The sequence below is a fragment of the Rhipicephalus sanguineus genome, chromosome 5 (genome assembly GCF_013339695.2).
Source record: "Rhipicephalus sanguineus isolate Rsan-2018 chromosome 5, BIME_Rsan_1.4, whole genome shotgun sequence".
Classification (NCBI taxonomy): domain Eukaryota; kingdom Metazoa; phylum Arthropoda; class Arachnida; order Ixodida; family Ixodidae; genus Rhipicephalus; species Rhipicephalus sanguineus.
Genome location: NC_051180.1, coordinates 122,622,779 through 122,637,066, shown reverse-complemented (window position 1 = coordinate 122,637,066; position 14,288 = coordinate 122,622,779). Strand labels below are relative to the sequence as shown.

At 45.9% G+C, this 14,288-nt stretch overlaps 1 long non-coding RNA gene across 1 annotated transcript in view; it reads right to left on the bottom strand.

Moving 5' to 3' along the window:
- Positions 1–614: 614 nt before the first annotated feature.
- LOC125758451 (uncharacterized) overlaps positions 615–14,288 on the bottom strand; it is a 46,610-nt gene continuing 32,936 nt past the window's right edge. The window contains exon 2 of the long non-coding RNA XR_007416083.1: positions 615–805. This is a non-coding gene — a long non-coding RNA (uncharacterized LOC125758451). The remainder of the gene's footprint in view (positions 806–14,288) is intronic.

Genomic DNA, 14,288 nt, shown 5'->3' with positions numbered 1-14,288 from the left:
AGACTCAGATAGGGCCGTGAGTCTGAGTGAGTCCGAGCGACTAACATTTTGGTGAGTTTGAGTCCGAGTGAGTCCGGCTGAGAAAAAGTTCAGTACGTCTGAGTACGAGTGGGTCCAGTTGAGGAAAATTTTGCTGAGTCTGAGTCCGAGTGAGCTCTAAGGGCAAACTATATTTCATGAGTGAGTCTGAGCGAGCCTCATATCTTCTGCCGACCTATGGCCACGTGTAGTCAGCTGCTGTGATTATTGACCTTACAGAAAAAGCGCGCATCACAAGACAGCTGCTAAGTCAAACTTGGTGTGCTAACGCGCTCTCAATACACTAAAACACAGTACATCTCTCATCTAGTCACCGACCTAAATAATTTTTTAGGTATGTGTGCTCCGCCGCAGTGCATTTCGACCTTACAGGCAAACCACGCTTTACAGGATTTCTGTTCAGTAGAAGGTCAGATATCCGTTAACACGTTATTATATTGAAGGCTTAGTGAATATGTGAACTACTAAACAGCCAAAATGTCTTGTTGAGACACCGGTGCTATACCTCAGTATAATGAACCTTAGAGAGAAAACACACCGTACAGCATTTTCGTACTGCCGGATTTGGAGTAATAATAATAATAATATCTGGGGTTTAACGTCCCAAAACCACCATATGATTATGAGAGACGCCGTAGTGGAGGGCTCCGGAAATTTCGACCACCTGGGGTTCTTTAACGTGCACCTAAATCTAAGTACACGGGCCTCAAACATTTTCGCCTCCATCGAAAATGCAGCCGCCGCGGCCGGGATTCGATCCCGCGACCTTCGGGTCAGCAGTCGAGCACCATAACCACTAGACCACCGTGGCGGGGCACCGGATTTGGAGTAACCGCACGCCATCATTTATTTAAACAATCAGTGCATACGTTAACTACTCACCATCATCATCAGTCTAGACATAAAGTGCAAGCGTCAGATCTCTTTGTGGTTGCTGTGAGCTACAAAAAATAACAACGTGAGCGCAATAGCTGTCCCGTCCCATCGTCTTTGCGGCGTTAACGTGAATAAAAAAAGAAGAAAAAAATACACGAAGGCGCGCGATCTGCGATTCCACTTCGTCTCCTTCGTCATTGCAGCGTTGTCGTGTGTTAGAAATATAAAAAAGCAAGTGAGCTACACCTGTACTTCGTCTCTGCGGCATTCCCGTGAGGAAAGAATAAAATAAGCGCGGAAAGCACGTCACCAGGCCCTAGTCGCAGGCCAGGAAGACCGAGAAAGTACGCCACGGCGGTGTAGGCTATAGCAGCTCGAAATGCCGCTCGTCGTGACCGTCGTCGAAAAACAATTAGCTATGTATCAAGCTGTGGCCACGAAAGAAAATTACTGCCCTAATGCCACGCAGGCGTTCTGGGAACGCAGAACTGACGGAAAGAGAGGCCACTGCCACAGCAGCAGATCAGTAGAAAGTTCAGGAGCAAATCAACAGAAGGTCGAACGACGCTTTGGCCTTCATTTTCTTGGACGGTTCTAAGCGTATCCCGTAATTTTTCTCCACTGCAGGACGACGGCATCTGCCACTGATTTCAAACCCACCCAGTCCTGGGCAAGCTAATTTCATTTTGCGCCACCAAATGCCCTAATTTCGCCGCCCGAACTCACCTCTTTCCGTCCGCGGACGCGCTTCTCACTTTTTGGTATTCATTCCGACACTCTAACTGACCACCGGTCATCTTCACTACTCATGAGGTGACCTGCCAAGCTGTAGTTTTTACAACAAAAGCTGTTATGAGATACAACAATAGCCCATATTTTCGGCCTAGTTGTCTATCGCCGCCGCTGCCCGTAACGGCGACCGGGCGCAGTGAGAAAAAATAAGGCTTGGAGGACCCTTGAGCTTCACCTTGAAGAGTAGCACGCGATAGCGTAATCGGGCCCCGTGCGCATCCCCTTCTTAATTGCTAGCCTGCTTCGGTTCTCGGCGCACGCCTCAACCACTGCCGTAAGGAAACGAACGACTGTGCTCGTAATATTGGCCTTTTCAAACTATCTTAGAATGAATACTGCAAGTGCAGTTGTTAAGTGCCTACTGCGCTATAATTCTTCGTTTTGAGAATCAGCTAAGGGCCCACGACGCGTCCGTAGGGTAACACGCGAACCTGCGCACCTGCTCGCTTTGTTGATGCTTTTGCAGATGGTGATGATTAATATGTCTGAGCGCTTTGTAATGGGTGGGCCTTAAACACCCACTCGTTGCGCGACTGACTTGTTTTGACGCCTGGCGCGAATCTACGCTTCTGCCACGCACAATATTACATGCGTTAAATGGAAGCTGAAGTGGTTTTAGAATTCGTTAAAACTTTGTTGTTAACAAGGACAAATAATATTATCGACGATGGCGCAATTTTTTTCGCTGTTGTGGAAGCAGGAGCTTTAATATACGCGAAAGAAAAGTTCGTTTTGCTCCGCCCATGCGAACGCACCGAAAGTGTGGGCGTGGAAACGAACTAACCGGAACTACGTCATAGTCGGTAGTTTTGGCGGAGCCACGCAGCACTGTCGTAACTCCAACCGTGGCCTCCGTGACTACTTCCGGCTGCGCGCGTTGGTGGAACTAATTGCGAAGGCCATGCTTTAACAGAACTGATGGCGCCGATGACGCGGCACATCGAAGATGACGTCACCGCCTTCGCTAAACAGCTCAAGAAACCCTGCGGCTGCAGCTGCTGTTTTTTGCCAAGAAATGCTATTAGCGTTCACTTCTGTGAACTCTTACATTGTTTTTCGAATTCAGTAGGGATCAAACGATGATTACACATTACAAAATCTTTTTTTTTCTAAAGTGCTTCAGCTTCCCTTTAAGAAGACTCCTTCCATTACATGACATACATATAGTGTTTTATTATCAAAGCAGTTTCAAGCATTACCCTCGCTCTGGGGTAGAACCCCTGCTTGCCACGAAGACCGCCTGGGTTCGATTCTCACTCGAACCGAAGATTTTTTTTGTTGCTTATTTTATTTGCATCTTTCTCGATTTTTCAGTCACGGACAAGATGATGACTTTTCGCTCACAACCAAGCACACCGACACCGATACCGGAATTTCTGCGAAACAAGTTCTTTAACGCTGTCGCGTTAAGGTCCCGGAGCGAGCGGCAACTGAATCGGGTCCTTTTCTTGGCAGTGAAATATTTTGCCGGAACACCACCCCCCTACCTGAAACGCCTTCGCGAATAGACTGTACAGGCGTGATGTCGGGCAAGAAATCACATTAGGAGATGGAATAAGACATGGTAGAAGAGTGAAACAACACAAGGTGTGTACTTGCATCTAATTTTACGCCTATTCAAACTGTCCACATTTCTCCTCTGCAACCTACTGTGTACTAAACTGTGACGCTTAACCGGTGTTAGTAGAGTTCAACAGCGGCTGCAGACCAGTTGATCGGCTATATGTCCCATCAGGTACTCGCCAGGTCAGAAAATACAGGTAAGACGAGTCTCATACACAAGGCTTTATATGCCTGAAAACTGTACTCCAAAGCTCGCGTTTTTCTTAAAATAGACACTTTCTTTCATTTTCATTCCTTCCTGCCGACATTAAAAGTTAATGGAGTTAACCGGAGCACGCTGCATGCTTCGCCCCTCGACATGTTTCACGTTAGTGGAGCTGAAACACCCTTCCCTACTCGTACATGCTTCGCCCCTCCCCAATTTTTTTTCATCACCACGCTCTTCGTTCTTGTAACCAGCGTGAACGGCCTCGTCATCTTGTGTTCTCGCAGCCACTACCACTGAAATAGAGTAAGACAAGATCATCAATAGACTGACGCAGCGAATACAAAGACGGAGATGAAAATAGAAGGAAAGCGCCTGGATGCAGTATAGTGCATTTTCATTTGGTAACATGACAAGTTCATTTCGTAACTCTGGTTCTAGCACTCTGGTCGAAGTAAACGTAAACGTCGGTAATGGTTCTACACAATTGCTTCTTTAGGTCATTATGCTTCTTTGTATTTTTTCTTCTGCGATTTGAACCACTTCAGCAAGCTACCAGAACTTTGGGATTGCATTCTACGCTTCTGTTGGAAAAGAAGCAATGCGCGACGAACTAACCTTATTACCTCTGCAGCGGCCATGCCATGGCAACAAGGCCATCACGCCTGGTAACTATATTTTACGAATCCTCGTAATCTGCTTACGTGAGAGTGCACACTGCTCATTACAGACACAGAAAAGCGCAATGGTTGAAAGCTGATGGACTTTGGGTGTTTTCCCAACTTATGTTTTTTTTATGGGTACCGTTCACGCAATGCATACTCGCGAGGGCTTCCCAGATTGACGGCGTACGCCACTGTATGTTGTGTTGTCGTCATAAGAAACACAAGATATCATTAGTCGGGGCGTTGTGCTTTTTGTGTTAGCTTGTCGAGTAAAAGAAAAAAAGAAGCATACTTGCTGAACTGCGTTTCCTTCCTCTCGAGAAAGCGGTCACATTACGGATGATGATTTCGAAATTGCCATTAGTGGCGTGTAAGACTACCTGGCGCTCGGGACATTACTTAGTTTACAAGAAAACTTGCTCATTCGTGAGTGAACAAACGCTATGATTTTTATGTGTATCCGTGACAGTTGCGTAACATTTCCGTTTGTCAGCCACACGTGTAACGCTTTTTAAACGGCAGGCGTCCCTGACAGGACGTCGGAATAACTATAAAAAGCAGAAGCAAATAAGGGTTGCCTGCGCTAATGACTTCGGGAGCGCGGGGTACAGGATGGAGCCCAACGGAATATTGATAACTGAGAAACGCCTGCCCTTACAGTTTCAACACCCTTGGTGCTCTTGCACGACGCTGAGCCTCGGGCACAGCTCGGTGCTCTATAACGCCATACCATCGGTTTCCTGAACCACGTCCGGAGTGAAGAAGTGCGCTGACGCCCACGCGCCTCTCCACTCCGGCTGTGCCTGAACTCACCGCAAATAAAAAGATATCCTACAACATTCCAAGCACGCGAATCCTCCGTCCATTTCGGCTCATCAATACACGCATTATTTTACGCTGACTGCATATGGCACATGGGGCGTGATAGGAAATCATGGCACTTGGGCCTAATATTGAACCTAATGGTGACGCGAGTATTCGACTGATGGCCGTCATATTTCATATCGAAATTAAAGAAGAAAATATAGGAATGCAGTTGCGTACTTCCGCTGATGAATTTTCAGATCATAGCAGTCAATGTTATTGTGGAGACCGTAAAAGTTAAAAAAAAGCATTGCGAAAACAATGTTAAGTGTATAAGCACAAACACAAATTAAAATGAAAGGCAATCATTCTTTTAGCTCCGGCACGACGACCAATTTCGAGAGTTGCTAGCACGTCGTGCCCCATATGGTTTCTTTCTGTGTGCCATCTGGTTAAGTCAAGCCACGCGTAAAATCGCACAGATCTACAATACGTGAGGGCGAGTTTTGTATAAGCTAAAACCAGAGCGACAAAAAGCATTGCAGTCATGAGGGCTCCCCACACGTGCTTTATTGCGATGCGTTTACATACTCTTGCTTGCTGGAGTCACACGGGAATTCAGTCATGATTAACGCAGTGCACGTTTACGAGGTCAATGTATTGTTGGGATTTATTCACGGGTGTCCGGAATCCGGCCATAATATTCTGAGCGTGTTTTAGACCTCCATAGAGTCCGAAGTTAACCCCTTCTGATCAGCGTCAAAGATCACCATAACCGTGCATACTCAGTAACTTCAGCTGTAATTCACTGACCGGAAATGCACGAGAACACGAAACACCACCACTAAACCGCGCAGAATCCTTTTCGTCAAACTTTTCGCTCCTTAGCTTAGACCACCTAAACCCCATTTTTTTATCTGTTCAATCTCCCACCTGATACGAATTTCTCCTTTGCGTAGTAACCATCTCATTCCACCCTGAGCATCTGCGGCCTTTAATTCATCGTGCGACACGTTTTTATAGTCATTGTTTATGTCCAAGAAGAGAGAATAGAACGAGAAAATAGGCGATATTTTCAACATAACATACATTCAGCGACGAAAAGCAACATAAACAACCTTTGCGTTTCTGAAAAACTGAAGATCAGGACAGTGGGAGCACTGTACTCATGCATAACGAATGTGCCCTCGGGCTACTTAAACGCTGCGTTCCGCGAACATGACCTCAGAATTCGCCCTAAGGGGTTTTTGCGAGAAAGCACAGATGGTAATATCTGTCGCTTTCACCGACGGACATAAAGAGCTTGCCCGGCGGCCTGATCCCTGAAGAGCTTTCTTCTGTGTCTCGATGCTTAAGTGTTTCTCGGCTCTTTTATGGTGTCGTTACTTTTATCCTATCCTTGTTTCGCTTTTTATTAAATAACATTTTCTGTTTCCCTTTATATCTTTTTTAAAAAAAGGACGTATTTCTTTCGAAAAAGGTCTTATTTGAGCACATAAACCTACTTCATTCTTGCAAATCGCAAAAAAGCTCGAGTGCGTGTGGATGCAAAAAAAAATCATTCCGGACCTTTGGCGCTATAATTAAACTGCTTCACTAACGTGAAACCTGTGGAGGGGCGAAGCATGCAGTGTGCGCCGGTGTTTCCCACAGCAAAGTCACTGCTAATGGGCAATGACAGACAAAAGAAGGCTCAGGCACAGAGACCCGCAGTAAACTTTTAGTTAACGTGCACGCTGCGAATATTTGTTGTTGTCCCATCGGCACTAAATTGCAGGTCAAAATCCAGTGCCTATATATACGGGGTGGCCGGTCAGCGGTTGTGCAGCGCGAGCAGTCGGTTTCTCAATCGATAAACTCGCTAGCAGACGCTGCCTACGTCGGCGTTGTCTCTCGCAGGCGAGGGCGCGTTCTCGTTACTTGCGAGCTGGTAGCTCAACGTTCTTCGCAGAAAGAGCGTTTCCATAGTCAACACACGCCGTTCGCTCATTCTCGCAAGGCGGCAAGCGCTGAGGTTGTGGCGCCCTCTTTTGCGCTCAAGCAAATGGACAGTATACGGCGATGCCCGCCGACCGCCGAGACTCTAAGGTTCCTCGCCCCCAAAACGCAGGGTGTACTTGCGTGTTGTTCCCCGCCTTCTACAGCCACTCGCATGCGATCGATATTGCAACGTTGGTGTCTGCAATTCATGCCAGGCTTATGCAAACAAAATTAATGGTGTTTCTTGCACATAATCTGTGAGAGCTCTTCTCCATGTCTTGCGTTGCGTTGTTGCTTAGAATTCAGATCTAAAATAAAAAAAATTAGAGGGCGGACAGAGAACATACATCCAGAGAACATACAATGAAGGCAGCGGGAAGCTATCATCAATGTTCCTTCATTGTATAAATGCGACAAAGTATCGAACGGGGTCTTCTGTATTTGCAGAGGAGTGTAGGCAATGCGCTGTCCATTTAATGAACGAGCAACGCTTTGCAATTTTGTAATTAACACACACTTTCCCGCTTCGACGATTAGGTTTTAGCACTGAAGTTGTTTCTGCATCTATAGCACAGTGGTTACGGTGCTCGGCTAGAGACCCGAAAATGGCGTGTTCGATACCGGCTGCGGTGGTGACATTTCGATGAAGGCGAAATGCTAGAGGGACGTGTACTGTGCTATTTCAGTGCATGTTAAAGAACACAAGATAGCCGAAACTTCCGGTAGTCTACATCGGCGTGCCTCATTATTATATCGTAGTTTTCGGACCTAGAATCTCAGGTATTACTATAGCTGTACATCTGAAGGGGATAACCGATCCGTTGACACGGGGTCGACACGAGAAGGACACAGCAGAAAATGTTTGAATGTTGGTTTTTAAATGCGAAGCATTTCTTAGCGAACCTCGGACTCTTTGGCCGTATCTATCTATCTATCTATCTATCTATCTATCTATCTATCTATCTATCTATCTATCTATCTATCTATCTATCTATCTATCTATCTATCTATCTATCTATCTATCTATCTATCTATCTATCTATCTATCTATCTATCTATCTAGCCGTCTACGTCTGGACGCTCTCGTGGTCGTCTCCATAAGTTGTAATTTGCCAATATTGCCAAAACAGGGGTAAGTGTATGACGAACACGATTCACTGGTCATGAAATGAATAACGCAAAATACCTGTCGCGTACGTCATGAAACCCTTTCTCTCAGTCAAGTGTGGCACATACCCGCATGCCAGAGTTCATGTTATGCGGGTATGTGCCACAGGTGATACAGAGTCTCAACCAACACAGCAACGGCGAATACACACAGTGACACGCAAGGAAAGTGATAATAATAATAATTGTTGGGGTTTCATGTCCCGAAACCACGATATGAATATGAGAGACGCCGTATCGAAGGGCTCCGGAAATTTTGACCGTGTGGTATTCTTTAACGTGCACCGAGATCGTGCAGTACATGGGCATCTAGCATTTTGCCTCCATCGAAATGCGACCACCGAAGCCGGGATCGAACCCACGGCCTTCGAGTCAGCAGCCGAGCACCATAACCGCTACACCACCGTGGCGGACGCAACGAAAGTGACGGAGCTGAGGAAAGAACGCCCCTGGAAGACACTCGACTACCATCCACTCGTATCGTGGTCCACAACGTGGACCACGTGGATTCCAAAAAAAACCGTGGTCAATGCTTCCCTACAATAAATCTGCCGAGAGAGCCAGGCCTCTCATCATTACCGGTGACTTACATTACAACTGTAACGCAACTGTAGCAACTGCAACTGCGACTAACGTACGTGCAATTTGCCTGCGCGTGCCACTCGGCTGCGTACTATATATGTAGGGAAACTTTCCTGAATGAAGCTTACTTGCTAGTAACGCCTGTCCTGTGCATCTGTGTTCCTTCTTTATCCTGTTCGGATTCGCGCTATCCAGTATTGTCATGTTACATTCGGACAGTAAGCCTGCTCTGTAATCGTTAAAACATAGGTTGGTTCTGGAGAAGTGCACTCAAAGATCGCTGCATATTCCTAAAGACCTGCACAGCGTTGCACTAAAGTTAATGTGTCAATGGATTCCATCGAATGTGGGTATCGAGAGTAATGAGACGGCTGATAGACTTGCCCGGAGTGCTTTGGAACTTAGGTCAACGAAGAAGGCCTCTAGAGACCATCAACGCCTTTTAAGAGAAGCTGTCAACAGGCATATTCATTTTTATGGTTGACACCTCACCAGCCGTGTGTGACAAAAGGGCTAATCTGGGAAGAGGCCTCTTTGTTACATCGCATTCGGGCGGGGTCAGCCCTTATACCAGCATGGCTCTATTGTGCCTGACTTGCAAGACCTGTGGTTTCATGGAACATTCTTTTCTTAGGTGTTGTGAGCTTGAGAAAGATCGTCAATGTTCCTTTGAAGCACTCCGACGTTTAGGCTCGCCACACGACAGTGCAAACAATATTCTTTCTCTGCGTGGCTACTGGACATTCAGGAAAATGGTGTCGCGAGTACTCTTGAAGTTCTTAAAAGTTGCAGACGTTGCACGTGACTGGTGATGAGTGGCACTTAAGCTGTGGTGTGATGTGCTGATATGGTGGTCCAGTACAACACTGTATGCGGAATAGCTCATAGGCCACCGGCTTCTGCATGGTTGCGTTGTGTTTCGCGCTACTTCTTTGTAACCTGCCCGCGCTTCGCTTTAAAAAAGAGATTAGTTCGATATCATCTGAAAAGAGGAAACCGGGCGGGGCAATTGCCTGCAAATTTCGCAAGGCTAGATCCGCCGGCAACCTACAACATCCTCATCATCTTCATCACCACTGCTTCAATGCTGTGCGTTAGAACGTGACGTGTGCTTATTTTCTCGGTTTACTAGAACATGCTTTTGACTTCTTTTGCAATATACTATTCTGCCATAGACGTCACGAGGACTGCACTGTCCAGCCATTACGTGAACATGTATATATATGGGAGCGTAGTGATATTTGAAGTCACTTTGATTACTTTAAATTACAACGTCCGACTAAAATCCCACAAGCACTGGGCCTTCCACCGGCGCCCACGTCCTCTTGCGCTCTCAGGAATGCTAGCGGAGGCTGCTGTAGATGCCCCTAAAAGGGGCCATCACCAATGTAGCAAATCTTCCTTCGTTCTGTGCGTATTTCGTGCAAGCGACAACAACCCTCCAGGACGACTGTTCGATTCACTCGTCTCGTAAAATGTCGCGTCGTTTCAGACTAGTAAAGGTAGACTGTAATTTCCTCGTAGTTTTGTCCGTGCATTTTGAGTTCTACTGATCGCTGGTATGCGTATCTGCTCTTTATAGAAAAAATAAAAGAACGGAGAAGTGAAGCTTGCTCTGTTCTGGAGTTGTCGCCGTTGCGTATAAGAGGACACGAGAGCTCTATTTCATAGTGAAGTGACGATTTGCCGCAGCGGAAAGGTCGAAGCATAAAGGTTCGCTGCTAACAAAGTTAGTGTTTTTTTTTTCGTGAAACTGTAATCTATTATTTAACCTGGTAGCGTAAGTATGAAGCAGGGCTGGGCAAAGATACTTTGAAATTGTATCGCGATACGATACAAGATACTCAGGCAAGAAGTATTGGAGATACAGATACAAGATACTACCGCAATAATTGTATCCGATACGATACTTGGCAATTGTATCTTAAGATACTTCGATACATTCTCTAATTTGTTATTATAGATCCATATAATGTAGCAGCGAATGCCTATGCACGAAAATGTCTTCTTGAAAATTTCCTAACTGCGACCTATTTTGTTTCACTTTAATGAAAAGTCTGTTAGTATCTAAAGGTTTTGCCCTTCTTGCTCAAAGTACATTAGTTTCCTTCCAAAATAACTTATTGCGGTTTGTTTTCGCTTCTTCACAGGACAACTCTTTATACAGTTCGCTCTCAGCGGTTCTTTGCTTGTCGTTTTTGCAATTATTGGGAGTCGCTGCTCAGCTTGCCGACCAGCTAGCGGGTTGCCATATAATCACAATAACTTTTATAAGAAGCCTTCGCACGGTGGCACAAATACCAGTGTGGACTTTTACCTTGTCCGTAAAAGACAGTGTGTACAATACCGTATATCCGGACAGGTGTACAGCAGCAACAACGCTGGTAGCGACATTTTTTTTTGGGGGGGGGGGGGGGGGGGTACGCATGGTGTATACTAGGGGTTTTAGACTTTTCGCTAGCGGCCCCGCCCGCACACATGACCATCTTCGTCCAATTTGTTTTTATTTTCTAGATAAGTATGTTCGTGAGCTACACAGACATGACAGGTCTCAAGCTTTCCTTTCGTGAGGAACATGTGGTCACGATGTGCTGAAACATAACCGTGGAACAAAAACTCTATATTTCAGAATCCGCGTCCAGAATTCACTCGTTGTGCACATCGGTATCGATGTTTCTCGAATTCTGACTCCGAATCCCCTTCAGAAATTACCTATATATAAGACATGGGAAAGGCTTCCTTTCGAATGGCAACGTCAGTTTGTTCAAACTCTCTCCCACCATCTTCACTGTCCCGGCGCTTCGAATTAAATTTCGCGACTGTGGCCCGCTGGCTGTAAGCTGAGTTTGAGACCCCTGGTGTATACGTAGATGACGTAAAAACAGCAAAGCATTTTCATATTCTACTTATCTGCTGGCGTAAAGGATTCTTTGTTGATATACTCACTAACGTGTAATCTTTTAGCAATTTTTCTTCAACGAGAAAACATGTGTAACACAGAGACGTCTCAAACGTATTGTAGTTGCACAAAGCGTCGGAGGACACCGCGTTATTCGCGCTATCGCCGCTTATAGCTCCCATTAGGTGGCGATTAGTAATAGGAAAAATATTTAAGGAGGCCTAAAACAGGAAAACTAGTATAAGTAAAGTAGAGAGGTGGTTCTGTATCAAACATTCACATTGAATGAGTACAGAAACACAATACAGACGGCGCCCTTAATAGCTATGAGCATGAAGTATCGTCAACTTACCTATTAAGACAATAGAAAATTCAGTGCCTATGGGAAATTGCCTGGACGGCTTGTTGGGGCGCTCATGAGGATAATAATAATATCTGGGGTTTAACGTCCCAAAACCAAGATATGATTATGAGAGACGCCGTAGTGGAGGGCTCCGGAAATTTCGACCACCTGGGGTTCTTTAACGTGCACCTAAATCTAAGTACACGGGCCTCAGACATTTTCGCCTCCATCGAACATGCAGCCGCCGCGGCCGGGATTCGATCCCGCGACCTTCGGATCAGCAGTCGAGTGCCATAACCACTAGACCACCGTGGCGGGGCGGGCGCTCATGAGGAAGACGGAGCATTCAGTAAAACAACGTTTCTCGAATCCCCTTCCTAACATCTTTAAGATGGCTCCTAATGATTTCCATTAGTATAATGTAAACTCAGTTTCGCTGTTTTCCTAAGCGATAAGCACAATGCTTTGTACTGTAACTCAAGGGACGCCTACGTAATTATATATTTGTTTTCAAGATCGTCTTGGCAACGTGTAAATTGGTAAACAGTAGTAGAAATATAAAGCAGACAGTTAGAAGAATAAAGCAGAGATCTTCTTCTTGGAAGGCGTTACAAATGTCATACTGCAGTGACCCGACCAGAAAAAACAGTACAGAGACCTAGGTAATGTATGGGATGCAAAATGACAGCAAAAAAGCATTTGCGCTAATAATCAAGTTATGATTTCATAAATTCTTTGAATAAATGTAGCAGGAAGTGAAAAATACGGTACGCCAGGATATTTTCTATTAGGTAAACGCTTGCTCTATTAGATCTATAGCATCAGTACCAGTGGTGCTATAGTTGTTTGCGTATCTTATTTGCATATAAGTTAATTCATTGCATGCAAGTCAAGCTTTACATCCACGAGATCCTTCAAATCGCTGATATGTAAAATCCACGAGACACAAAGCAACCCCACTCTTGCACGCATCACATTTCGTTACGGAGCAAGACGCAAGAGAATCTTCAATAACGACACTGTAGCAACATCAGAATTTGCGCGATAGACGCTGCACGCAGTGGAGTACCCGGCGCAGGCAGTAGCTAAGAGCAAGTGTCGCGGCACTGGCACAACTAAAAAGCAAAAAAAGTCGAGCAATGAAAAGGTACGTGGGCCGGGCGTAGACGTCCACGTGCTTGTCTTCGTAATCTTCTGCCCTCACTGGAGGACTCTGGCGGAAAGAAAAAATTGCATCACAGCCCTTAGACTTGTTTAGATGGCTTAGTGGCACCAGTACCAGCTTGAGAAGTGGAACTTGGCCAGTGATTATTGTTTCGCACGGTTGTGTTGCGATAGAAGTATCTTGTATCTTAAGATACACGATACATTATCAAATGTATCGGAAATACAGATACAGATACTCATCTTTCGAGACGTATCGCGATACAGATACAAGATACTCATAGCGTATCTCAGATAGTATCTAAGATACATGTATCTTCGATACTGCCCAGCACTGGTATGAAGTGAAGTGGGAGAAGAGTCCTGTACTAAGGTTTTGCGGCTAGCTGATGCTCTTCAGGTACATTGTTTCTGGAGATCAAACACAATAAGGATGGTAATCTGAATGCCTTTAGCACCCAACATTCCTGTTAGGCTTGCTCGCCACCGAGCAGGCCCAACAGGGACTCAGGGTAGAGTTCACTTTAGTTAAACCAAGGTCAACTTCAGGGTGCACTCTCAGGGAAGAGATCACTTCTCAAGATCTTTTTTAGATGCGACGCATCTCTTGTTCGGGGGGTATGTAAGGAGGCGTGGTAATCCGCACACGCCGTGGTAGTCCGCACTCACCCTACGCATGCGCGCCTCTCCTCCTTCCCTATCTCCCACAGCTGCGCGTTACTCTCTCAACTTCTCTACCAGCACCTGCTTGCGCTTCTCCTGCGTTCTCGCTTCTGCTCTCGCGGCGCATGCGTTACTCTCTGCGTTACTCTAATCCTCTAAGCGGTTAGAGCGCAGCGCGAGTTCAGTGCAGCGCTTGCTTTGGTTGACTCCGTTTGACTCCATCGGTGCTTCCGATGAAGCGTGATGGAAGCAACAGTCCCGTCAGTGAGTGGGCTGACGCAAGCACGCGTCAGCATCAGCCCAATTGCGTCCACTCAAGACAAAGCTGCGAAGCAAAGGGCAGCGAACAACCATTCACGGCACATGCATTGATCACGTCTTCACCAATTTCAAGATCCACCCACTGCATCAAGATCCCCTCACGGTTCACTTCAGCGACCACAAAGCCATCCTCATCAAAGCAAAGTGCACACCTCAAATACTAGACGCTGCTCAATAAAGACCTTTGTTAACCGTTTCACCTTCGTCTACAACGTTAATAGGATC